The sequence below is a fragment of the Triticum aestivum genome, chromosome 7D, assembly GCF_018294505.1.
Source record: "Triticum aestivum cultivar Chinese Spring chromosome 7D, IWGSC CS RefSeq v2.1, whole genome shotgun sequence".
Taxonomy (NCBI): Eukaryota; Viridiplantae; Streptophyta; class Magnoliopsida; order Poales; family Poaceae; genus Triticum; species Triticum aestivum.
The window spans coordinates 630,755,632-630,781,114 of NC_057814.1; the positions used below are offsets into that span (position 1 = coordinate 630,755,632).

At 45.3% G+C, this 25,483-nt stretch overlaps 1 long non-coding RNA gene and 1 pseudogene across 1 annotated transcript; one reads left to right on the plus strand and one right to left on the minus strand.

Moving 5' to 3' along the window:
- Positions 1 to 498: 498 nt before the first annotated feature.
- On the plus strand, positions 499 to 5,899 carry LOC123164257 (basic endochitinase A-like; annotated as a pseudogene).
- Positions 5,900 to 16,171: 10,272 nt separating this feature from the next.
- LOC123164260 (uncharacterized) lies at positions 16,172 to 19,683 on the minus strand. Its single transcript, XR_006482247.1, has 3 exons — positions 19,312 to 19,683; positions 17,499 to 19,230; positions 16,172 to 16,439 (listed from the first exon to the last, which is right to left on the minus strand). It is a non-coding gene; the product is annotated as an uncharacterized lncRNA (long non-coding RNA).
- Positions 19,684 to 25,483: the final 5,800 nt, after the last annotated feature.

Sequence of the window (25,483 nt, forward strand, 5' to 3'; positions counted from 1 at the left end):
CGTCACAGGGAATGCAAATTCCCACCCACATTCGATGGGAGTCATTCCACTCATACCAAGGCCATCCTAATCTTAGAGCACGGGAAAATTTCCCAAGATGAAGCACACCAAGGCCCTCTAGATCCTTGGAGCGGCTCACCGTCTCCCAATTGACCTTGCACTTGGCTCCGGTCGTCTTGTCCGTCCCGGACCAGAGGAATGCCCTCTCGATCTTGTTGATGCTAGCAAGCGTGCCGAGCGGGATGATGAGGGAAGTGGCGTGAAAGATCACCTGCGAGGTGGGCACTGATTTGACAAGAACACACCGACCCTTTGTGGTGGTATTCTCACCTTCCCAAGAGAGATAGTTCTTGCAGCGCAAGCATGGCGTGACACATGTATAAAAGCGTGACACTCCTCACGTACACACACACTTGCACCAGCCAGCGGCAAACCGAGCTGTGTGCTTCTCCCATGATAAGAGCGCTCGCGGTGGTGTCCATGCTAGCCACGGCGGCCATGGCCATCGCCTGCGCTCGCGCCGCACAGTGTGGCCCGCAGGCCGACGGGGCGACCTGCCCCAACTGCCTCTGCTGCAGCCGCTACGGTTGGTGCGGTTCCACATCGGAGTATTGCAGGGACGGCTGCCAGAGCCAGTGTTCTGGCTGCGGCGGCCGCACGCCCAACATCTTCGATCGCGGCAGCGTGTCCTCCATTGTCTCTCGCTCCCTGTTCGACCAGATGCTGCTGCACCGCAACAACAGGGCGTGCCAGGCCAAGGGTTTCTATACCTACGATGCTGTCCTGGCGACCGCCGCTGCCTTTCGGGGTTTCGATACGACGGGCGACACCGCCACCCGGAAACGCAAGGTGGCTGCCTTCCTCGCGCAGACCTCACATGAAACAACCGTCGGGTGGGACACAGCTCCAAACGGGCCCTATGCATGGGACTACTGCTTCAAGTGAGAGCGTGTCACCTCCGACTACTGCATCCCAAGCACACAGTGGTCGTGCGCCCCTGGGAGGCGCTACTACGGTCGAGGGCCCATCCAGCTCTCTCACAACTATAATTACGGGCCGGCGGGCCGGGCCATTGGGGTTGACCTACTAGGCAACCCAGACTTGGTGGCCACGGACGCAAGCGTGCCATTCAAGACTGCGATGCTGTTCTGGATGACAGTGCAGCCTGTAGAATTGTATTGAATAATTGTCGATGCAATATTGTGCCAGTACAAGAGGTATATATAAGAGCCAAGCCTTACCTGACCTAGCCCTATTACAAACCGAGTAGGAGTCCTAATCCTATTAGAAGTTGTATTCTAACATCCCCGCAGTGTCAACGGTAGGCTCGATGACGTTGAGACTGAAACGAATGTCTTGAAAAACGGAGTAGTCGCCAGGCCTTTAGTAAAGATATCAGTGAACTGAGCAGAAGTAGGCACGTGGAGAACGCGAACTTGACCGAGAGCCACCTTCTCTCGAACAAAATGAATGTCGATCTCAATATGCTTGGTGCGACGGTGTTGAACCGGATTCCCTGACATGTAGACAGCTCAAATATTATCACAGTAAACAATGGTAGCTTGCTCAACAGGACGGTGCAGCTCCGACAGCAACTGACGCAACCAAACCGTATCAGCAACCGCATGAGCCACAACGCGGTACTCAGTTTCAGCAGACGAGCGGGAGACCGTAACCTGCCTTTTTGAAGACCAAGAAACCAAATTGTTACCAAGAAAAACACAAAATCCGGATGTGGACCTACGAGTATCTGGACAACCAGCCCAGTCTGCATCAGAGTAAGCTATCAACGAGGTGGGAGAGGATTTGTTGATATGAAGACCTAAGTCTAGTGTGTCTTTGAGATATCGAAGAATACGTTTGACATGATTGTAGTGTGAAATACGAGGATCATGCATGTATAAACAAGCTTGTTGAACAGCAAAAGAAATTTCAGGACGAGTGAGAGTGAGATATTGAAGTGCACCGGTAAGACTACGACAAAGAGAAGGATCAGAGAAAGGATCACCGTCGGCAGAGAGTTTGGAACCTGTATCAACAGGGGTACGAGAAGTTTGACAATCAAGCATACCAGCACGAGAAAGAAGATCCAGAGTGTACTGCCGTTGAGACAAAAAAAAGATCAGAGGAGTCACGGATAACAACAATACCTAAGAAGTGGTGAAGAAGACCTAAATCTATCATAGAAAATTCGTGGCGAAGAAGAGAGATAATATGATCTAAAAATTATTGTGAAGAAGCTGTGGGGATAATATCATCAACATATAAAAAAAGGTAAGCAGTGTTGGTGTTGTGATGAAAGGTGAAGAGAGAAGTGTCAGAACGGGAATGGGTAAAACCGATGGTTTGAGCATAAGTAGAAAAGCGTTGAAACCAGGCACATGGTGCTTGTTTAAGACCATAAAGAGATTTTTGAAAAAGACACACATGATTAGGATAGGAGGAATGTTCGAAGCCAAGAGGTTGTTGACAATAGACTGTTTCTTGAAGAGAGCCATGAAGAAAAGGATTTTTGACATCTAGTTGATGAATTGGCCAGGAAGAAGAGACGGCGATGCTAAGGACAGTGCGAATAGTGCTGGGCTTGACAACTAGAGAGAAAGTCTCACCATAATCGATGCCGCGTTGCTGAGAGTAACCACGGCATACCCATCGAGCCTTATAACATGCAAGATTCCCATCAGAATTAAATTTATGGCGAAAAATCCATTTGCCCGAAACGATATTTGTATTGGAAGGACGAGGAACTAACTCCCACGTGTTATTCTGTAGAAGGGCATCATATTCATCTTTCATAGCGGCCGCCCAATTAGGATATAGGAGAGCTGATTTGTAAGATTTGGGTAGAGAGGAAGGAGATAAAGATGCATGAAGATTGAGACGATCTTTTGCAGGTAAACGAAACCCGGACTTGGCACGTGTGCGCATGGTATGATCGTTAGTAGGAGGTGGAACGGGAATAGCATGAGCAGGAGGGGTGGGGGAAGATGTGGTGGACGCGTCCGGCGCAGCGGAGGAAGCGGATGCGGGAGATGGCGGTGAAGACTGCGGCAACAGGAGGTCTGCCGCGTCAGAGTGTAATGTGTTTTCCTCTACCGGGACAGAGGTGATGACATAAGTGGTGGCGGCAGGATCTGCTACTGCGGCTGGTTTCGCTGGATAGGTCGGCGGGTGAAAGAAGGGAAGATGATTGCGACGAGAGGGACTAGTGGGCGCCGTGGGTGAGTTGGGATCTAATTGTTGACGCTCGGAAAAGGGAAAACTATTTTCAATGAATGTTACATGACGAGACACATGAACACGACCACTAACAAGATCTAGACAACAATAACCCTTGTGCTCGTCGGAAAAACCTAGATGGACACACGGGATAGAGTGCGGGGAAAGTTTTTAGGAGAAGTGGAGTAGGAGTTTGGGAAACAAAGACAACTGAAGACGCGAACGTCGGAGTAATTTGGATGAGAGAGAAATAAAGAGAAGTAAGGAGTAGTTTGTGGGTTAACTTTAGATGGACGAATATTGAGTAAATATGTGGCCATGTGGAGGGCCTCAGCCCAGAACGTAGGAGGCAGAGAAGAGTGAACAAGCAGAGTGCGAATGATGTCATTAAGAGTACGAAGAGAACGCTCGGCTTTGCCGTTTTGAGGGGAGGTATAAGGACATGAGAAACGCAAGAGAATTCCATATTGTAGAAAGAAATTTCGATTTTTAAAGTTGTCAAATTCACGACCATTATCACATTGGATGAATCTTATAGGGAGGAAAAAGTGGACCGAGACATAGCACTGAAAGTTAATGAATATATTATGAACATCAGATTTGTTGCGTAAAGGAAAAGTCCAAACATAATGAGTAAAATCATCAAGAATCACAAGATAATACTTAAAACCAGATACACTTTCTATTGGTGATGTCCAGAGATCACAATGAAGTAATTCAAAAGGAAAAGTACTAGAGGATTGAGAGGAACTAAAGGGAAGGCGAACATGTTTGCCCAATTGACATGACTGACACATAGAAGAATTATGAGAGTTTCTATTACGAGGTATTGAAAATTCACTAAGAAGTGCGTATAACACATTTTTGTTGGGATGGCCGAGACGTCGGTGCCACAGATCAACAGAGGCCACCATAGATGTTGGAGGAGAAGCGGCCCGAACACCATGGAGAGAATATAAATCACCAGAGCTATTGAATCGAGCGATCTCGACCTTGGTCTGGTAGTCTTTCATAGACAAACCAAAGGGGTCAAACTCAACAGAAACAAGATTATCAGTGGTGATTTGGCGAATATAAATCAGATTTTTAATAAGGGCAGGAGCTACAAGAACATCATGAAGAAGCAAAGGCTTAGTTGGGGATTGGATTTGAGCCTGACCGACATAGTAAATAGGAATAGAAGATCCATCACCGAGAGTAATAAAGGGAAAAGACGAAGGTGTGCAAGAAGAAAGCAAATTACTCGATGCAGACATATGATGAGAAGCACCAGAATCAAAAATCCAATCCGTACCTGAGTTCCCTTGTGCAGCAAAGTTGTTCATGGCTTGTAGAAAAGCAGCTTGGTCCCAGCTCGGAGCCGAAGTAGAGGCCGGTGTAGTCATGGGTGCTTGCGGGTGTGGTGGCGTCGGCAGTAGGGCCGACATCGGCGTAAAGAGAGAGACACCATCATTGTACTGCTGCATGTAGGGGGGGCGATGGAGCGCCATAGGATGCATAAGGACTGGTGTTGTAGATCGATGGCGCGGAGGAGGGAGCAGCGTGGTACGCGGCCGTCGGCTGTCGGGGCGCGAGGATGGACGCGCCGGTGTGAGGGCGAGCACCGGGCTGCCAGCCACCGGTATAGGCAGGCGGGGCACCATATGGCGTAGGGGCGGACCAGGGCATAGGCCACGCCTGGACTAGCCCTGTCCATGGATCAGGAGATGGGCGCCATCCGGACGGCGGTGGTGGTGCAGTTGATGAAGCCGGGGGCGAAGCAGGAGCATCGTAGTACGGTGCGATCGGAGGAGCCGGCTGGTAGCCGCCGTAGATCGCCGGTGTACTGTATGGCGCCGCAGGTGTGTTGCAGAGAGCCGCGGACGATGTACTGGACGAAGTCACAGGCGCGGCCGCGTAGTGCCCCATAGATGACACAGAGTAGTGCCCAGCTGCGACTCCTACGGGCGACGCGTCGTGTTGCATGACGCCGTAGACGTGTGGCCTGTAGCCATGCACGGGCGGTGGGGTAAAGCCAGCCATCTGGAACGGTACAGCAGCATGCAGCCCGTAGCCATGTGCTAACGAGGCAGGAGCGTGCAGCCCGTGGCCATGCTGCGGCATGCATGGCGTTGCCTGCAGCGGGGCAGAGGAGATGGATTCAGCGACGATCGGTCCGGCGGCGGCGGCGCCAGATGCAATCGTTCCAATCGGAACAGAGGCGGAAGTCATCGATCGAAGACCTAAATTGATAACATACTCTAGGATCGTAAGTCTGATACTACGTAGAATTGTATTAAATAATTGTCAATGCAATATTGTGTCAGTACAAGAGGTATATATAAAAGGCAAGCCGCATCTGACCTAGCCCTATTACAAACCAAGTAGGAGTCCTAATCCTATTAGGATTACAAGTTGTATTCTAACACAGCCACCCAAGCCATCGAGCCACACGGTGATAACGGGTCATTGGAATCCTTCAGTGGCCGACCAGGCCGCAGGGCGAGTGCCTGGGTACGGCGTGAGAACCAACATCGTCAACGGCTGGGAGGAGTGTGGGCATGGGCATGATAATCGTGTTGCTGACCGGATTGGATTTTACAAGCGCTACTGCCACATTCTCGGTGTCACCCACGGCCACAACCTTTACTGCTACAATCAGAAGCCTTTTCCTTAGAATGATTTCTTGACATATCTATATCTATACCTACTATTAAAGGAAAATGGTATTCTTGGTTTCGTCCCGCTTCATTTGGTCCTGCTTCAGTTAATTTCTTGTCGCTATTTGGTTTCGTTACTTGTCACCTGTTTTGGCCCAATGGAAGAAACTCTTCTTGCGGCGCACTGTGGCCCAGGTCCGGAGAGCTAGCAAAAAATAAAATTACCGATGGGAGGATTCGATCTCATGACCTGCCAACCGGCCACACACATAGTTTGTCCAACTGACCCAGTTAGAGATATGAGAGAATTTTTTTCTCCCGTTGCAACGCACGGGCCTTTTCGCTAGTTTGTTTATTACAAAAGTTTCGGAAATACAGTCCTAAATTTGTTTATTTGATAAAATTTCTTGATCTTTACTGCGCCGGCATCCTTGCCTTGCCTCACATACGCCAACCAGGGGCATGTCGTGTCTGTGAGCACTCCAGGGTAGCCGTACCGCACACTAGCAACCCTGGCCTTACACCCCCGTTCGATCTACTCGCCAGCGTGGCAAGCTTCTTAGCACCTCCTTTTGAGCCCATTGGTCCTCCCGCGGAATGTTTGGTTTCTCGATCTGTTTTTGGACTTCTTGCACACGTGGCCCAACGGAGGGTTGGAACACGGCCTGGAAGAAGTTGTGCAGTGTGTTTCGTATTCTGCATTGTATCGTTGTTGAAATTCATGTCTACTGTTTGGTTACCTATACCTATGGTTTGAGGGTGAGCATATGCAAACCACAAGTGTTTGTTTGTGTGCAATGGGATGTTCTGCTCTTCAAATATGATGATGTTACCACCTCAATGTAACACATCACCCCTAAAGAGCACACTAACAACTACAAAACAACATGACTTGAAGGCCACAATATGATTTTGAAGATGACACTAATTATGGGGTAACCTAGTAATATTAGGGGGTGAAACCCCTCATTAGAATAACAAGTTTCCAGATAATAGTGGCATCCCATGACTCTGCACAACATAGTAACATCAAGAGTTTCATCCCCGATCGAAATATACACTAGTATACTGCTACTAGAAGTTCATCATTTCACGTGCATCCGACACTTCAACATACATAGTTCAGCAGCAAATCTGGCCGCCTAGCACTAGGTAGAGTAGTGATAGGGCCTAGCAGTGGAGGTGCTAGCGTTGTAGATCTTCACCTTGAAGCTCTAGGCCATAAGACGAGGGTGTCGTCCTGAGCCTTGTGGTGCTTCCAGCAAAACTTGCTCCAGTTCCGGAACAACAACACCTTGCGCCGATGGTTCGATCTTTTATCGGTTTTATGTCGGTATTTAACTGGTTTCCATAGGGTTTTTATCGGTTCTAGCCATTTAATAATGACAATCCTCCGAGAGTGAAGAAAACCAGGTTTCCTCCTTCATGTGCAGGTCTGAACACATTTGGAAGGAAATAAATCAATGCCCTAGTCATGGAAACCATTTGGAGCAACTTTACTTATGAGCTTGTTGTCATTTGGAGCACTAGAGGGGAAGACGACGTCTGGTAGAGCTTGTACAAGCCGTCGCCGCCACCCCGTTACCAATCCAAACAACTTCGGTGAAGGGGAGGAGCCAGTTAGAGGAACAAGAAGGCAGCCAGACGCCACCAGAGAAGGATCTCCACCAAATTCCATCCTTCTTTGATGTCCACCCACTTCTTCATTCACCGGCACCACCATTGAGAGAGCGTGGGCGCTCGAAACGCAAACCAGCGTAGAAGGCCCCTGTTAGAGGTCCCGATCACCATGACAAATCTTAAACAGCGCCCCATGGCACTCATTATAGGCCTAATGTTACATGGCGCACACACCCCATGTACACTAGGTCTAGTAACGGGCAGGCAAATTGTCATTTCTGTATTTTTTTCTGTGTTTTCACTTTGGTTCTCTACATTTAGTTATTTTTATGTTTATTTTTTTATTTTTTAAATGCGTGGAATTTTTTCATATCGATGATTTTTCTAAAAAATAATATACTCTTATTTAAATTAGATAAACCTTTGTTTAATATTGATGTTTTCGTTACAAATTTGATGATTTTTTTTCCAAAATTGTTGAATTGTTTTTCAAATTCGAAGAACTATTATCAAATTCTATTGATTTTCAAAATTAATGATTTTTTGAAAATATGGATGAACTTTCTTTTCAATTTTTGTGAAGTTGTTTTTAAAATTCGATGATTTGTTTTCAAATTTGTGAACTTTTTTTTGTAGTTTGTGATCTTTTTTTAATATGTGGATTTCAAACGTCACTACTGTTTTCATTTTTTATTCTCTTTTTTGATTTTGTTTTCAAATTCAACTGCGACTGGTCAAATACGATCGAGCGACCGGGGGGAAGCTATCGATCGCACCTTCTAAGAGGAAGTACAATATGATGATATAGGCGAGCTGTAAGACTATAAATATTATATTTTTACGAGTTGAAGGAGAGAGACGAGAAGCGGGCCTTATTAACAACACACTGTAGCACGCACTTCCAGACACTTTGTGGAGAGTGAGTTGGGCCATGTATCAACAAAGTATTATATTTTTACATGCAGCTATTATACTTGCTGGCAATAAGTCTGGTTATAGATGACGTGGTAACGTTCATATAGCCAACGGATGGGTGTACTACTAACCATGTTCTAATGGGCCGGCCCATGAGGAGGGTGCGTGAGTGCCCGTCCCTCTAAGTGGCGCTTAAGGTGCCACCGAGGAGCTCCCGTCACCACTAACCAGCTATATCTCGCTTACAGCGAGTATACACACATCTGGATGAAGGCACAAGCATATTAAGCCGACCCAATAGCTTAGGTCGCTGATGTTTTTTTATTAACTTTTTTCCTTTTTGTTTTGCTTCATTTTCTTTTGTTTCTTCACTGAGCTTTTTCAGTTTCAGATTTTGTTTGTTTTTTCATCGTTTTCTTTGGTTTTTTTTCATTTCTTCCTTTGTTTTCCTTTTTCTTCCTCTATTTTTACTAGGTTTTTTTTGCTTTTGTTTTCTTTTGGTGTCATCCTTTTCCAAATGTGGTACATGATTAACATTTTCGCAAAATTATATTTTTTGATGTCTAGTTTTTTTCATACACATTGTACATTTCTTTGTACACCAGGAACATTTTATATATACAATTTTATTTTTTTAAATTAATTATTAACATTTCTTTAATGCTGCGTTTGGATGTTTGTATTGGGCTCTCTATATTGGATTTGGTATTGGGCTGCTCCAATTCAGGTGTTTGGGTGTACTCTGAAATAGCAGACCGAAACGGTAACAAATACGCAGCAGTTTTCGCTCGCGCGCGCCCACTCCTTGCGACAATTCGGAGGGCTGCACCTACGATTTCAGCCGAATTGGCTCAAGCCTGCAAAAGAAAATGGTTCGGGCCTCTCTTCTGTCCCTTCGTCCCTCCACCTTGAGATAGAGGACGGCGGTACATAGGCAGATCGAAGATGGCGGCGCCCACGAAGATCGAAGATGATGGCGCCCCGCAGATCGATGCCCTCCTGTTCCCTTTTTCCTCTGCCACCAATCCGTCCCCTCCTCCGGCGCCCCTTCCCGTTGTCTCCCGCCATGCTCGCCGCGGCCAGATCCCATCTGACCTCTGATGGTTGCGGCTGCAGTCCCCTCCGGTGCCGGCCCTTCCCTTCGTCCCCGACACTGCGGTGACCCACTACCGGAGCCCATCTCCTCTCCCACGGGGGCTGATACATGGATCCCCTTCTTCCTGGTCCTCCTCTGCCCAGCTAGCTACCGCCGGATACCAAGACGGCTCCCCTTCTTCCTGTATCAAACACGGCTCCTCTTCTTCCTCCACTATTCTAGAATATTTGATAATTTTTTGTTGCTATATAATCATCCAATTGTAGTCACATATTTATACAACTTCTGTTTTGATGCATATACTAATGTTGCCACGCAGTTCCATAGTTTGACATCCAAACATGATTCCGTATTGAAACCTCAGTAGGATTCCGTGAGCCAATTCAGTTCACATCCAAACAACTGAATTTGATTATGTTCATTACAGTTTCCTAGTTGAAATGGAATTGAAACCAGTACAATACATAGGTCTTGAATACAGACATCCAAACACAGCGTAACATATACACTACTAGGGAAAAGCCTACTAGTAGCGCGGGTTAAATAGCTAGTAGTAGCGCGGGTACGACACTACAGCTAACTTATAGTAGTAGCACGGTGTTGGGGAACGCAATAATTTCAAAAAATTTCCTACGATCACGCAAGATCTATCTAGGAGATGCATAGCAACGAGAGGGGAGAGTGTGTCCATGTACCCTCGTAGACCGAAAGCGGAAGCGTTTAGTAATGCGGTTGATGTAGTCGAAATTCTTTGCGATCCAACCGATCCAAGTACCGAACGTACGGCACCTCCGCGTTTAGCACACGTTCAGCTCGATGACGTCCCACGAACTCTTGATCCAGTTGAGGTCGTGGGAGAGTTCCGTCAGCATGACGCCGTGGCGACGGTGATGATGATGTTATCGGCACAGGGCTTCGCCTAAGCACTACGATGGTATGATCGAGGTGTGTAACCGTGGAGGGGGGCACCGCACACGGTTAAGAGAAACTTGTGTGTTCTAGGGTGCCCCCTGCCCCGTATATAAAGGAGGGAGGGGAGGCCGGCCGGCCGTAGGGGCGCGCCCAAGGAGAGGGAGTCCTACTAGGACTACTAGTCCTAGTAGGATTCCTCCACAAGGAAGAGAGGGGGAAGGAAGGAGAGGGAGAGGGAGTAGGAAAGGGGGCGCCGCCCCCCTTCCCTTGTCCAATTCGGACTGCTAAGGGGGGGGGCTGCCGTGGCTGCCCTCCTCTCTCTCCAATAAGGCCCATGGTGGCCCATTAGTTCCCCCGGGGGGTTCTGGTAACACCTCCGGCACTCCGTTTTTATCCGAAACTATCCGGAACACTTCCGGTGTCCGAATAACATGGTCCAATATATCAATCTTTATGTCTCGACCATTTCAAGACTCCTCGTCATGTCCGTATTTCAGGATGTTCTTGACCGCTGTCCAGTGCTCCACTCCGGGATTACTTTGGTACCTCCCTACTATACTTATAGCAAGGCACACATCAGATCTGGTACACAGCATTGCATACATGATAGAACCCATGGCTGAAGCATAGGGAAGGACTTTCATTTTCTCTCTCTATCTTCTGCAGTGGTCGGGCATTGAGTCTGACTCAACTTCACACCTTGTAACACAGGCAAGAATCCTTTCTTTGACTGATCCATTTTGAACTTCTTCAAAAGTTTATCAAGGTATGTGCTTTGTGAAAGTCCAATTAAGCGTCTTGATCTATCTCTATAGATCTTGATGCCCAATATGTAAGCAGCTTCACCGAGGTCTTTCATAGAAAAACTTTTATTCAAGTATCCCTTTATGCTATCCAGAAATTCTATATCATTTCCAATCAACAATATGTCATCCGCATATAATATTAGAAATGCTACAGATCTCCCACTCACTTTCTTGTAAATACAAGCTTCTCCATAAGTCTGTATAAAACCATATGCTTTGATCACACTATCAAAACGTTTATTCCAACTCCGAGAGGCTTGTACCAGTCCATAAATGAATCGCTGGAGCTTGCACACTTTGTTAGCATCCTTTGGATCGACAAAACCTTCTGGTTGCATCATATACATCTCTTCTTCCAAAAATCCATTCAGGAATGCAGCTTTGACATCCATTTGCCAAATTTCATAACCATAAAATGCGGCAATTGCTAACATGATTCGGACAGACTTAAGAATCACTACGGGTGAGAAAGTCTCATTGTAGTCAACTCCTTGAACTTTTCAAAAACCTTTTGCAACAAGTCGAGCTTTGTAGACAGCAACATTACCGTAGCGTCGGTCTTCTTCTTGAAGATCCATTTATTTTCTATGGCTTCCCGATCATCGGGCAAATCCACCAAAGTCCACACTTTGTTCTCATACATGGATCCCATCTCAGATTTCATAGCCTCAAGCCATTTCGCAGAATCCGGGCTTATCATTGCTTCCTCATAGTTCGTAGGTTCACCATGGTCTAGTAACATGACTTCCAGAACAGGATTACCGTACCACTCTGGTGCGGACCGTACTCTGGAAGACCTACGAGGTTCTTTAATTAGTAACTTGATCTGAAGTTTCATGATCATCATCATTAGCTTCCTCACTAATTGGTGTAGGAATCACTGGAACTGATTTCTGTGATAAACTACTTTCCAATTCGGGAGAAGGTACAATTACCTCATCAAGTTCTACTTTCCTCCCATTCACTTCTTTCGAGAGAAATTCCTTCTCTAGAAAGGATCCATTCTTAGCAACGAATATTTTGCCTTCGGATCCGTGATAGAAGCTGTACCCAACAGTTTCCTTTGGGTATCCTATGAAGACGCACTTCTCCGATTTGGGTTTGAGCTTATCAGGTTGATGTTTTTTCACATAAGCATCGCAACCCCAAACTTTAAGATACGACAACTTTGGTTTCTTGCCAAACCACAGTTCATAAAGCGTCGTCCCAACGGATTTTGATGGTGCCCTATTTAAAGTGAATGCAGCCGTATCTAAAGCATAACCCCAAAATGATAGCGGTAAATCAGTAAGAGACATCATAGATCGCACCATATCTAATAAAGTGCGATTACGACGTTCGGACACACCATTACGTTGTGGTGTTCCAGGTGGCGTGAATTGAGAAACTATTCCGCATTGTTTCAAATGAAGACCAAACTCGTAACTCAAATATTCACCTCCACGATCAGATCGTAGAAACTTTATTTTCTTGTCACGATGATTTTCCACTTCACTCTGAAATTCTTTGAACTTTTCAAATGTTTCAGACTTATGTTTCATCAAGTAGATACACCAATATCTGCTCAAATCACCTGTGAAGGTCAGAAAATAATGATACCCGTCGCGAGCCTCAACACTCATCAGACCACATACATCAGTATGTATTATTTCCAACAAGTCTGTTGCTCGCTCCGTTGTTTCGGAGAACGGAGTTTTAGTCATCTTGCCCATGTGGCACGGTTCACAAGCACCAAGTGATTCATAATCAAGTAATTCCAAAAGCCCATCAGCATGGAGTTTCTTCGTGTGTTTTATACCGATATGACCTAAACGGCAGTGCCACAAATAAGTTGCACTATCATTATCAACTTTGCATCTTTTGGTTTCAATATTATGAACATGTGTATCATCACGATCGAGATTCAACAAAAATAGACCACACAGCAAGGGTGCATGACCATAAAAGATATTACACATATAAATAGAACAACAATTATTCTCCGATTTAAATGAATAACCGTCTCGCATCAAACAAGATCCAGATATAATGTTCATGCTCAACGCTGGCACCAAATAACAATTATTTAGGTCTAAAACTTATCCCGAAGGTAGATGTAGAGGTAGCGTGCCGACGGCGATCACATCGACCTTGGAACCATTTCTCACGCGCATCGTCACCTCGTCCTTAGCCAATCTTCGTTTAATCCTTAGCCCCTGTTTTGAGTTGCAAATATGAGCAACAGAACCAGTATCAATTACCCAGGCGCTACTACGAGCATTAGTAAGGTACACATCAATAACATGTATATCAAATATACCTTTCACCTTGCCATCCTTCTTATCCGCCAAATACTTGGGGAAGTTCCGCTTCCAGTGACCAGTCCCTTTGCAGTAGAAGCATCCGGTTTCAGGCTTAGGCCCAGACTTGGGTTTCTCCTCCTGAGCAGCAACTTTCTTGCCGTTCTTCTTGAAGTTCCCCTTCTTCCCTTTGCCCTTTTTCTTGAAACTAGTGGTCTTGTTGACCATCAACACTTGATGCTCCTTCTTGATTTCTACCTCCGCAGCCTTTAGCATTGCGAAGAGCTCAGGAATTGTCTTGTTCATCCCTTGCATATTATAGTTCATCACGAAGCCTTTATAGCTTGGTGGCAGTGATTGAAGAACCCTATCAATGACACTATCATCAGGAAGATTAACTCCCAGTTGAGTCAAGTGGTTATTGTACCCAGACATTCTGAGTATGTGTTCACTGACAGAACTATACTCCTCCATTTTGCAGCAATAGAACTTGTTGGAGACTTCATATCTCTCAACTCGGGCATTTGCTTGAAATATTAACTTCAACTCTTGGAACATCTCATATGCTCCATGACGTTCAAAACATATTTGAAGTCCCAATTCTAAGCCGTAAAGCATGGCACACTGAACTATCGAGTAGTCACCAGCTTTGCTCTGCCAGACGTTCTTAACGTCGTCAGTAGTGTCTGCAGCAGGCCTAGCACCTAGCGGTGCTTCCAGGACGTAATTATTTTGTGCAGCAATGAGGATTATCCTCAAGTTATGGATCTAGTCCGTGTAGTTGCTGCCATCATCTTTCAACTTAGCTTTCTCTAGGAACGCATTAAAATTCAAAGTAACAGTAGCACGAGCCATTGATCGACAACAACATAGACATGCAAAATACTATTAGGACTAAGTTCATGATAAATTAAAATTCAATTAATCATATTACTTAAGAACTCCCACTTAGATTGACATCCCTCTAGTCATCTAAATGATCACGTTGATCCAAATCAACTAAACCATGTCCGATCATCACATGAGATGGAGTAGCTTTCAATGGTGAACATCACTATGTTGATCATATCTACTATATGATTCACGCTCGACCTTTCGGTCTCAGTGTTCCGAGGTCATATCTGCATATGCTAGGCTCGTCAAGTTTAACCCGAGTATTCTGCGTGTGCAAAACTGGCTTGCACCCATTGTATGTGAACGTAGAGCTTATCACACCCGATCATCACGTGGTGTCTCGGCACGACGAACTGTAGCAACGGTGCATACTCAAGGAGAACGCTTATACCTTGAAATTTAGTAAGGGATCATCTTATAATGCTACCGCCATACTAAGAAAAATAAGATGCATAAAAGATAAACATCACATGCAATCAAAATATGTGACATGATATGGCCATCATCATGTTGTGCTCATGATCTCCATCACCGAAGCATCGTCATGATCTCCATCGTCACCGGTGCGACACCTTGATCTCCATCGTAGCATCGTTGTTGTCTCGCCAACTATTGCTTCTACGACTATCGCTACCCCTTAGTGATAAAGTAAAACAATTACATGGCGATTGCATTGCATACAATAAAGCGACAACCATATGGCTCCTGCAAGTTGTCGATAACTCTGTTACAAAACATGATCATCTCATACAAAAAATTATATCACATCATGTCTTGACCATATCACATCACAACAAGCCATGCAAAAACAAGTTAGACGTCCTCTACTTTGTTGTTTCAAGTTTTACGTGGCTGCTACGGGTTTAGCAAGAACCGTTCTTACCTACGCATCAAAACCACAATGATTTTTCGTCAAGTGTGCTGTTTTAACCTTCAATAAGGACCGGGCGTAGTCAAACTTGAGTCAACTAAAGTTGGAGAAACAAACACCCACTAGCCACCTGTGTGTGAAGCACATCGGTAGAACAAGTCTAATGAATGCGGTCATGTAATGTCGGTCTGGGCCGCTTCATCCAACAATATTGCCAAATCAAAGTAAGACGTTGCTGGTAAGCAGTATGACTATTATCGCCCACAACTCATTGTATTCTACTCGTGCATATAACATCTACGCATAGACCTGGCTCGGATGCCACTTTTGGGGAACGCAATAATTTCAAAAAAATTCCTACGATCACGCAAGATCTATCTAGGAGATGCATAGCAACGAGAGGGGAGAGTGTGTCCACGTACCCTCGTAGACCGAAAGCGGAAGCGTTTAGTAACGCGGTTGATGTAGTCGACCTTCTTCCACTACAAGAAACCTGTTAATCGATGACAGTCCCAAGCTGTCATGGATCAATGAAAAACCGTCGTGGATGCGCAGACATGACGGACTTCCGTCATGTATATCGCGTCATAATTTGGCACAGTACCCTCCTTGACGGTTTTTGGCCGTCATAGATCTGTCCCTAGGCCCGCCGGGCCCAAGATTCCATGACAGACTAAGCCGTCACAGATTTACATGACCTGGTAGCAGCATGGACCTGAGGTGGCGTCTACGTGGATCTGACGTGGCAGCCAACATGGCCCATGTAGTAACCAGCCCAATTAAGGTTTTAGCCCAATAATTTTGGTCCAGTCCAACCCATTAGCCACTTACTTCAGTTCTACCCATTAGAATACCTATTCTTTTAGTCCAACCATTAGCCCATTTTTTGTCCAGCGTGATTTTTCATGCGACCCAATTTGCAACAAGACAAATTCATTCACACAATAGCATCTGGTCGTAAGAAAATACAAACTTCCAACAATCTAGACTGATTTCTGAAAACAAATATTTGTATCAAAACATCACACACATATCTAGAAAGAACTATAAGCATTATTTTTAAAAATTTCGAGTAAATATACTACTAGCTGGATTTAATCTCCAACACTACACCACTAATGCTTCCAGGTAGTTATTCGAGGCCAAGTAATTCCTGCTAAAAACTTCAATCTCCAGCTGAGTGCCAACCTGCATAGAATCCAAAACATATACAAAGTTATAGTAAGTAATAACAGCCAGCCCCCAAATGAATCTAGAGAGTAATGATATAGTTGCTTTTCCAAGCAATTTTTAAGCAAAGAATGGAGACATCATTTCTTATTCATCAAGTACCACAAAAAATCAAGTTTATATACACTGATAGGGCTTGGTCTATCAAAACAGATGGTTCATACAATACAGTATGGTTCATACACTACAGGATGGTTCATACAATACAATGTACTGTAGTTTCTAGTTAGAAAACCAGAAAAAGTAATACCGGAGGCATAGTTTCTTCACCAATTAAAGTTAATTCCTATCAAACTTGCTTTTTTCATGTAAAATAAAAAACACTTAAAAGCAAAACCATTTTAGGCAATTAAATGATCCACCTAGTGATCTCATTATTTTAACAGTAGAATTCTTTCACGAGCATGAGAGAACTTCAGTTAACCACTTTAGAACAAGGGAAAAGCTTGGAAACAGCCTACTGATCCAACACAGGCGTCCGTCGCCTCCGGCACGTGACGCGTGTCCCATGTGTGGCTCGCACACCACACTATTCTAACTACATCTTTGTTGTGATTTTTTTTTGCAACATCACTTGTGTTGCAAAAGTCCCTTCCCCAACAAAACCTATGTCGCAAAAAAGGGAGACACAATTTTTTTCTGCAACAAGACCTCTACTGCAAAAAAATTATACAAGAAGACCTATGTTACAAAAAAAGATCTGACAGATCGCTACTCGAGGGATCTTTTTAAAAGATCTGCCGACCAACGCGTAGCACGTTCCTTAGAACAAAGATGAACCTAATGGTTCAAATTTAGTCTAATGCTTTCAGACCAAACCTTCACATCTAGATTAACCACACCTAGGAATTGTGAAGAACAGTAAAATATGTTGGAAGAAAAAAAGCATGCATTCTCCCATTTACTGATTAGCCTTCATGGCATAAAAGGTACATAATTATCTCCGCCCACACTTCTATATGAGATGAGATACAAGGCACACAATTATCTCTGTCGAAAAAAGTTCAGAGTTCATACCTCAAAGTTCATAAATCACAAAGGGATGCTAGTTTACAATTGACATGAATTAGCATTCTGAGCTTCCCAGTTAAGTTCCCAGTTAAGCATGTTCAGGACCTATGAGACAACGATGGTACACTGAATTAATAGATTTCAGCATTTACATTGGTAAATTACGAACATACTAGAACCTGAAGGAGCGTGTTGCCGCACCCTGCCATCATGGTGAACTGTGAATGAACATAGACCACATCATGGTATTGGCAATGTTAGACACGCCACCAATAGAAAAGAAAAAGGATTACAAAAGCATCATCTGCTTATGATAGCCATGCCAAACCAAAATATTTACCCTGATATGACAAGCTAGCTAGGTGACAGAGTATAACACTGTAACATGTGTGGAGCTAGCCAAATGATCGGTCATCTTAAATTAACTTTACATGTCATATAGTAATAAATGCATAGTTATTAGCATAAGATTAAGCTGTCCAATAGCATGCAAGTGCAGGTGCAGAGATAGCACACACGACGCAACCAAAAGTAAGATAGTTTTCACAAGATGTGCCACACATGTTTTCAGCTTTGGCATACTGAAACACACGCAATAGTGACTCATCATGTTCCAGACTACATGAAAGTATTGACCACATTAAAGAAATACAATATTACTTCAGGTTTTAATAAAAATCTGATGTGGATACACCACCACAACTGTCTGAACATTCACAGGTGACCAAACCTGACGCATATATAAGGTGCTCTTCACAATGCGGCCATCACTTCTGTTTGCTCAGTAATAATTGTCAATTGGCATAAGATTACTAATAATAAACACAAATGTTTTTTGTTGCCCAAACAATGAGTCCATGGTGAGATTTACCATTCCTAAAAGAACCAACAAGTGTTCTAACATAGATAGACAGTACACTGTATAACAAGTGAGCAATAGTAAACACTGACTGAACTCCAATTGCATTGGGGTAATCATTGTCTTCCAAAATTAAAATGTTTGAAGTTATATCAACATTTTTTACATTTACATCTAGTAGTTAAATACTGTTGCATACATTCGAGATATACCAGCTCAATGCGGATTGCACTCCAAGTTAGGCGATTCAGATTGAAACTGAACAAATACCTCACAGTAGACAGAAATAAGTAATTGAGGTTCCTAAGAGACAGTATAATGAACAGCACTAGGGAGCAAGGAAGGCAAGAAATAGACAAACTGACCAGCAGCCATTGTCGCAGATGGACACACAAGCAGTTCTGACAGAGAAATCCAGAATAAACAAGCATGAGAACCCCGAAAAATCATCAATAAATAAGATGGAGTATGGTGTCTGACAGTATTCTGGGAAGAACAAGTATTATGTACGAAGTGAACAGCAAGCAAGCCATCCCCCTGGACGTAGGAAGACCAAAGGCAAGACAAAGGGATGGAAAGAGAGATGAATCTTGCGCAACATGTAAATTGGAAAACCTGTCTCAATCACGTGCAACTTGTATCTTAAAACACATCTGGAACTCAATTACTGAACTAATCAGAGATGGTTAAGAATCTGTGGGTTTATTCCCATATTACTAGATTTCTTGCACCGTCGTACTAATAGCCAACATCGTCGGGGCCGTCGGTGCTCTTCACTCACCATCTGATGAAATCGATGCAGTCGGTGCCGTCGTCGAGCGTGAAGGACACGTATGTGTTCCGCTCCGCCTTGCAGCTAACCATCCCCATGAAACCGACCTGCAGATCCCCAACCCAAATACGAAACTATGTAAGCTCTCAATCCCGATGAACAACCAAGATGGGTGATTCCTTACTCACATGGGCTCTCCGTCGGATGGAGCTGGATCCGTGCCCGCCGCCGGTGACCTTGGGGACTTCCAAATCCTGCTGACGGCCCCGCCGCCGGTGACCTCGGGGACTTCCAAGTCCGGCCGTTGGTCCCGCTGCCACCGCTGCCGCCTCGGCTCGAGGGGTAGGACTGATGGAGATCTGAATGGTGAGGGGAGGGGAATGGTGGGGAGGGGAATGGTGGGGAGCGGCCCGGCGTGGGGTGGTTCAGCGCCGGCTTCGGTGAAGCGGCGCGGGGTGGTTCAGCGCCGACGCCGGTGGAGTGGCACGAGGAGGATAGGTAGAGTGGCGGCGGCTGAAGATTGGTAGGCGAGGACCTGGGAGAAGAGTGATTAGGGTTAGGCTGGCGTGGACTCTGCAGTTAAATGGGCCGGCTCGAAAATTTCAACACCCCGCGCTGGCGACTTAAAATTTTCTTTCACCGCGCGCGCGCTCTCAGTTTCGGTTTCTTTACATTCGACTGACCTGTGGGCCAAACAAATGGCACATCAGCTAGAACCATCCATGACGGTCCAAATGGTATATGAAGAAAAAAAGGCTAGGCCCGACTAGGCGCAGCTGGTCGATCCATGACAGTTTTTGTGACGGTCCCTCAAAGTCTGTCATATAGGGGCTACTGTTTTCAGGCCCATTCGTATCTTGCTTATATGTGACGGTTTTCATGACGGTTCTTGTGAACGTCACAAGAAATCCGTCATGGATTAACAGATTTCTTGTAGTGTTCGCGATCCAACCGATCCAAGTACCAAACGTACGGCACCTCCGCGTTCAGCACATGTACGTTCAGCTCGATGACGTCCCACGAACTCTTGATCCAGTTGAGGTCGAGGGAGAGTTCCATCAGCACGATGGCGTGGCGACGGTGATGATGATGTTACCGGCGCAGGGCTTCACCTAAGCACTATGATGGTATGATCGAGGTGTGTAACTGTGGACGGGGGCACCGCACACGGTTAAGAGAAACTTGTGTGTTCTAGGGTGCCCCCTGCCCCCGTATATAAAGGAGGGAGGGGGAAGCCGGCCGGCCCTAGGGGCGCGCCCAAGGAGAGGGAGTCCTACCAGGACTACTAGTCCTAGTAGGATTCCTCCACAAGGAAGATATGGGGAAGGAAGGAGAGGGAGAGGGAGTAGGAAAGGGGGCGCCGTCCCCTTCCATTGTCTAATTCGGACTACTAAGGGGGGGCCTGCCCTGGCTGCCCTCCTCTCTCTCGAATAAGGCCCATGGTGGCCCATTAGTTCCCCCGGGGGGTTCTGGTACCTCCGACACTCCGTTTTTATCCGAAACTATCCGGAACACTTCCCGTGTCTGAATAACATGGTCCAATATATCAATATTTATGTCTCAACCATTTCGAGACTCCTCGTCATGTCCGTGATATCATCCGGGACTCCGAACAATCTTCGGTCATCAAAGCACATAACTCATAATACAAATCGTCATTGAACGTTAAGCGTGCAGACCCTGCGGATTCGAGAACTATGTAGACATGACCGAGACACATCTCCGGTCAATAACCAATAGCGGAACCTGGATGCTCATATTGGCTCCTACATATTCTACGAAGATCTTTATTGGTCAAATCGCATAACAACATACGTTGTTCCCTTTGTCATCGGTATGTTACTTCCCCGAGATTCGATCGTCGGTATCATCATACCTAGTTGAATCTCGTTACCGGCAAGTCTCTTTACTCGTTCCGTAATACTTCATCCGGCAACTAACTCATTAGTAACGTTGCTTGCAAGTCTTATAGTGATGAGCATTACCGAGAGGGCACAGAGATACCTCTCCGAAACACGGAGTGAAAAATCCTAATCTCGATCTATGCCAACCCAACAAATACCTTTGGAGACACCTGTAGAGCATCTTTATAATCACGCTTTTACATTGTGACGTTTGATAGCACACAAAGTGTTCCTCCGGTATTCGGGAGTTGCATAATCTCATAGTCTGAGGAACATGTATATGTCATGAAGAAAGGAGTCCCAATGAAACTGTAACGATCATAATGCTAAGCTAAAGAATGGGTCTTGTCCATCACATCATTCTCCTAATGATGTGATCCCATTCATCAAATGACAACACATGTCCATGGTTAGGAAACATAACCATCTTTGATAAACGAGCTAGTCAAGTAGACACTACTAGGGAAAAGCCTAGCAGTAGCGCGGGTTTTGGGTGTATTAGTAGCGCGGGCGCTAGCGCTACTGATACGGCGCCACAGCTAACTTGTAGCACTAGCGCGTGTATAACCCTCACTACTGCTACTTCTGATAGTAGTAGCGTGGTTGACACCCGCGCTACTACTACCTAGCTGTAGCGTGGGTCAGGGCCCCGCGCTACTGCTAACTAATTAGGAATTAAAAAATAAATTCCATCCATGGTTGCTGCTGCTTGGCGTCATCGTCCTCTCCAACCATGGCTGCTGCTGGTCCTAGAGGGGATGAAGTTGTCCATGGTGATGGTGGCTCCCCACCCAACTCGTTCCCGCACCTCTCATCTCTACTGCTGCTACAAAAGAAGAGAACATTATTTGAATGAGGAAGAGAGAGATAGAGAGGAGTAGGAGGAGGAACACACTGGTGGCCGCCGAAGTTGGAGCCGACGCTCGAAGCCTAGATGAAGCCCGGTGACCTGCTACTGCTTGTCGTAGGACCCGTGACCATGGTGCTCGCATGTCCTCAGGAGGCCTTGTCCCGGCGAGGAGGTGCAAGTGGCTGCATCCATGGTGGATCTGGCCGCCGCCATGGACGATGTTCTGCTGGTTTCCCTCTCCTTCCAGTAGCGGGGAAGGAGGAAGGAGGGGCTGGGGAGGGGGCTGCGATGGGAGAGGAGGTCACCAAATTTGGGGAAGGCACCGAGGTGTGAGATCGGCGGCGGCGGTGGGTGAGGATGCGAATCACGGGTGGAAGGAAGGGGAATGGGGGAGTGTGGGAGAGAGGTGGGATTCGGCCGGGGATATGGGGACTTCACCTACCTTTTACTTAGTAGTAGAGAGGGGTATAAACCCGCGCTACTGCTAGCAGGGCCGGTCCTGAGATTTCAGGGGCCCGGGGCAAGACAACAGAAGGGGCCCTAAAGCCACATAAACAGAGTAATTTTTTCTATTTCAGTTGCAAATAAATAGTCGATACACTATAGTTTGTTGCCTTGTCATCTCAATTATTCAAAAACTTTTGGGTCATAAACATTCACAGTAAAAGTTGTCGCTCTTGTCAATAAACACCTTTATTACTAGGTGAATAAGTAACAGTTTGGTGCTTACTCAATATTATCATCCTAAGAATTTTAGTTAGGTTGTTCCTCAGCAGTAACTAAAGCTAGTCCCTCTGAATTCCGAGCAGTAGAAGTATTCGTGTCTGCTATAACAAAACGTCTATGCTCCTTTTGAGGACTCGGTCAACTCACATGCCTGTTTTTATTCTCATTACCAGATGGATACTAACAATCTTACTAATTACTAGCACACAAACATATGATAGTACAAGAAATTAAAAACACTGCTAATTAAAAATTGCAAAATATTGCTGATGCTTACCAGTCACGAAGAGTTCCTCTTTCTAATCCCAGACAAAACAAGAAATCAGAGTTTGAGAATGTGATATGTATGAGAATGACCTTCGCGAATGAATGAACGATCTGGCGATACTATAAAAAGAAAGGATTTGCGTTGAAGAAGAGGTTGATGAGATTTTGGAAACTTGCAATGCCTTCTTCCACTAATCGCGCCCTGCAGCCGGAAACCATAATTAGACGGCCTCGTACATATCTCTGAGGCGTTGTCAACCTTGACAAGGCTGAGTCTCGGGCTGATTTGTTGCCAATGGGGAAGATATGGAATAAAGGCGAGAAGATTGCGGGTGCGACAACCCGAGAAGTAATCGCTGTAACCTTTTCCCCTTTCCTAAGAATCGATCGATCTGTTACATTACGCACGCACAAGGAACCAGGCCATCAGGGGGCCCCTTCCTACGCGGGGGCCCGGGGCGGCCGCCCCCTCTGCCCCCCCTCAGGGCCGGCCCTGACTTCTAGCAACTTAGTAGTAGCGCGGGTTCATACCCCTCGCTACTACTATGGCATGTCCCGGGGGGCATGGTAGAGACTGCTTAGTAGTAGCGAGGGGTAAAAACCCGCGCTACTACTATCAACTTAGTAGTAGCGAGGGGTAAAAACCCGCGCTACTAGTAAGTAGCAGTAGCGAGGGGTATAAACCCGCTCTACTAGTAAGCGTCTGCCTATAAGCTTTTCCCTAGTAGTGAGAGGCATACTAGGGACACTTTATTTTGTCTATGTATTCACACATGTTCTAAGTTTCCGGTTAATACAATTCTAGCATGAATAATAAACATTTATCATGAAATAAGGAAATAAATAATAACTCTATTATTGCCACTAGGGCATATTTCCTTCACGCGGGTGCGCCCGCGCTACTACTACGTCTGTTAGTAGTAGCGTGGGTGCCACCCGCGCTACTACTATTAATTTCAAAAAAAAAAATCTTAATCTCGTGCGTGCTGTCAATGGCAGCAATGGTTCGATCCATCGGCGGCAGGGGTCGCCGGAGCTGCGGAAGGGCAGCGGCAGACTAGATCTAGCGCCGACTGCTGCAGAGGGCCCAGATCCATGGCCGAGCAAGGTGGCGGCATGGGGATCCTCTTCGCAGCCAAGGCAGCGAGCTCTTGGTCGTCCATGGCGACGACCTGCACGGGCATGGACATGGGAGGGTGAGTCAAACCAGAGGGAGGGAGAGAAAAATAAAAACGAGGGAGAGAGGAAGGACATGGAGGTAGCAGCGGGGTTGGTCAAAGGTGGTGAGGTGCTCCTACATGGTGGCATGGAGATGCGGGGAAGACCGATGAGCTCCGGTACGTCGGCGGCGCGAGGCGGCGGCCTGTTTTGGCGCTATGGAGGAGGAGGCGCGCATGCGTAGGTGGTCCATGTGAGAGCCTATGCAGAGAGAGGGGGGAGAGAGTGACGGGGGAGAGGAAGGATTTGGGGGAGATGGGGATTTCAGGGGTCTTCAAAAACCATGTAGTTAGTAGCAGCGTGGGTTTATAGCCCTCGCTACTACTATCAACTTAGTAGTACCGCGGGTTTACACCCCTCGCTACTACTATGGCATGTCGGGGGGGGGGGGGGCACGGTAGAGACCGCTTAGTAGTAGCGAGGGGTAAAAACTCGCGCTACTACTATCAACTTAGTAGTAGCGAGGGGTGAAAACCCACGCTACTAGTAAGTAACAGTAGTGAGGGGTATAAACCCGCGCTACTAGTAAGCGTCTCTCTATAAGCTTTTTCCTCGTAGTGATATTTTATGTCTAATTTTCCCATTAACATTGAACATTTTTGTACATCAAGAACATTTATTATATGAACCTTTAACATTTTCCAAATAGTTGATTGAACTTTTTTAAAACATTTATTTTTTATGTCTACTTTTTCATAATCATTGGACATTTCTCGTATACAGTAGAAACATTTTTCAAGTGCATGATTAACATTCTTGAACTATTGTACATAAAGTGATTTTTATAATATCAGAATATTTCGGAATACAAGAAAAGTAAATAATAAATCAAAAATAAATTAAAACATGTGAAATAGAAAACAGAGTTCATTGCTCCCTGTGGGCAAGGCCAATCTTGCGGCTGCTTGAGGCGAGACTTCCTATTGACCTGCCTGACGCGAGACATAGGCGCCCCCATTAAATTTATAATGGGCTGGTAAGTGGTGCGGCCCTTTATCTCTTACTATTTTTACATTTATATATTTCTTTGTATGTGAAATAAAATCAAGACATTGTACATTAGTGATGAAAAGTATTTGTATATTGAAAAATAAAACATGTTCACATCTCTCTATAAAATATGAAAGGAGATGGCCATATTATATGTTTTGAATATTTTAGCATACACATTAAGTAAAATTTATTTTAATAGTTTCTTATATCTGAGAGTATTTGCTTATCCATGTTACAGTATATGTTTTTGTAATTTTAGAAAAAGGATAACATATTTTTTAGAAAGATAAACAAAAAACCAAGAAAAATATAAATGAATGACAAAACATATAATAAAGTAGAATGATAAAATAACAGGAAAAGGAAGAAAAAAAGAATGAAAAGAAGACATAAAAAGTAAAG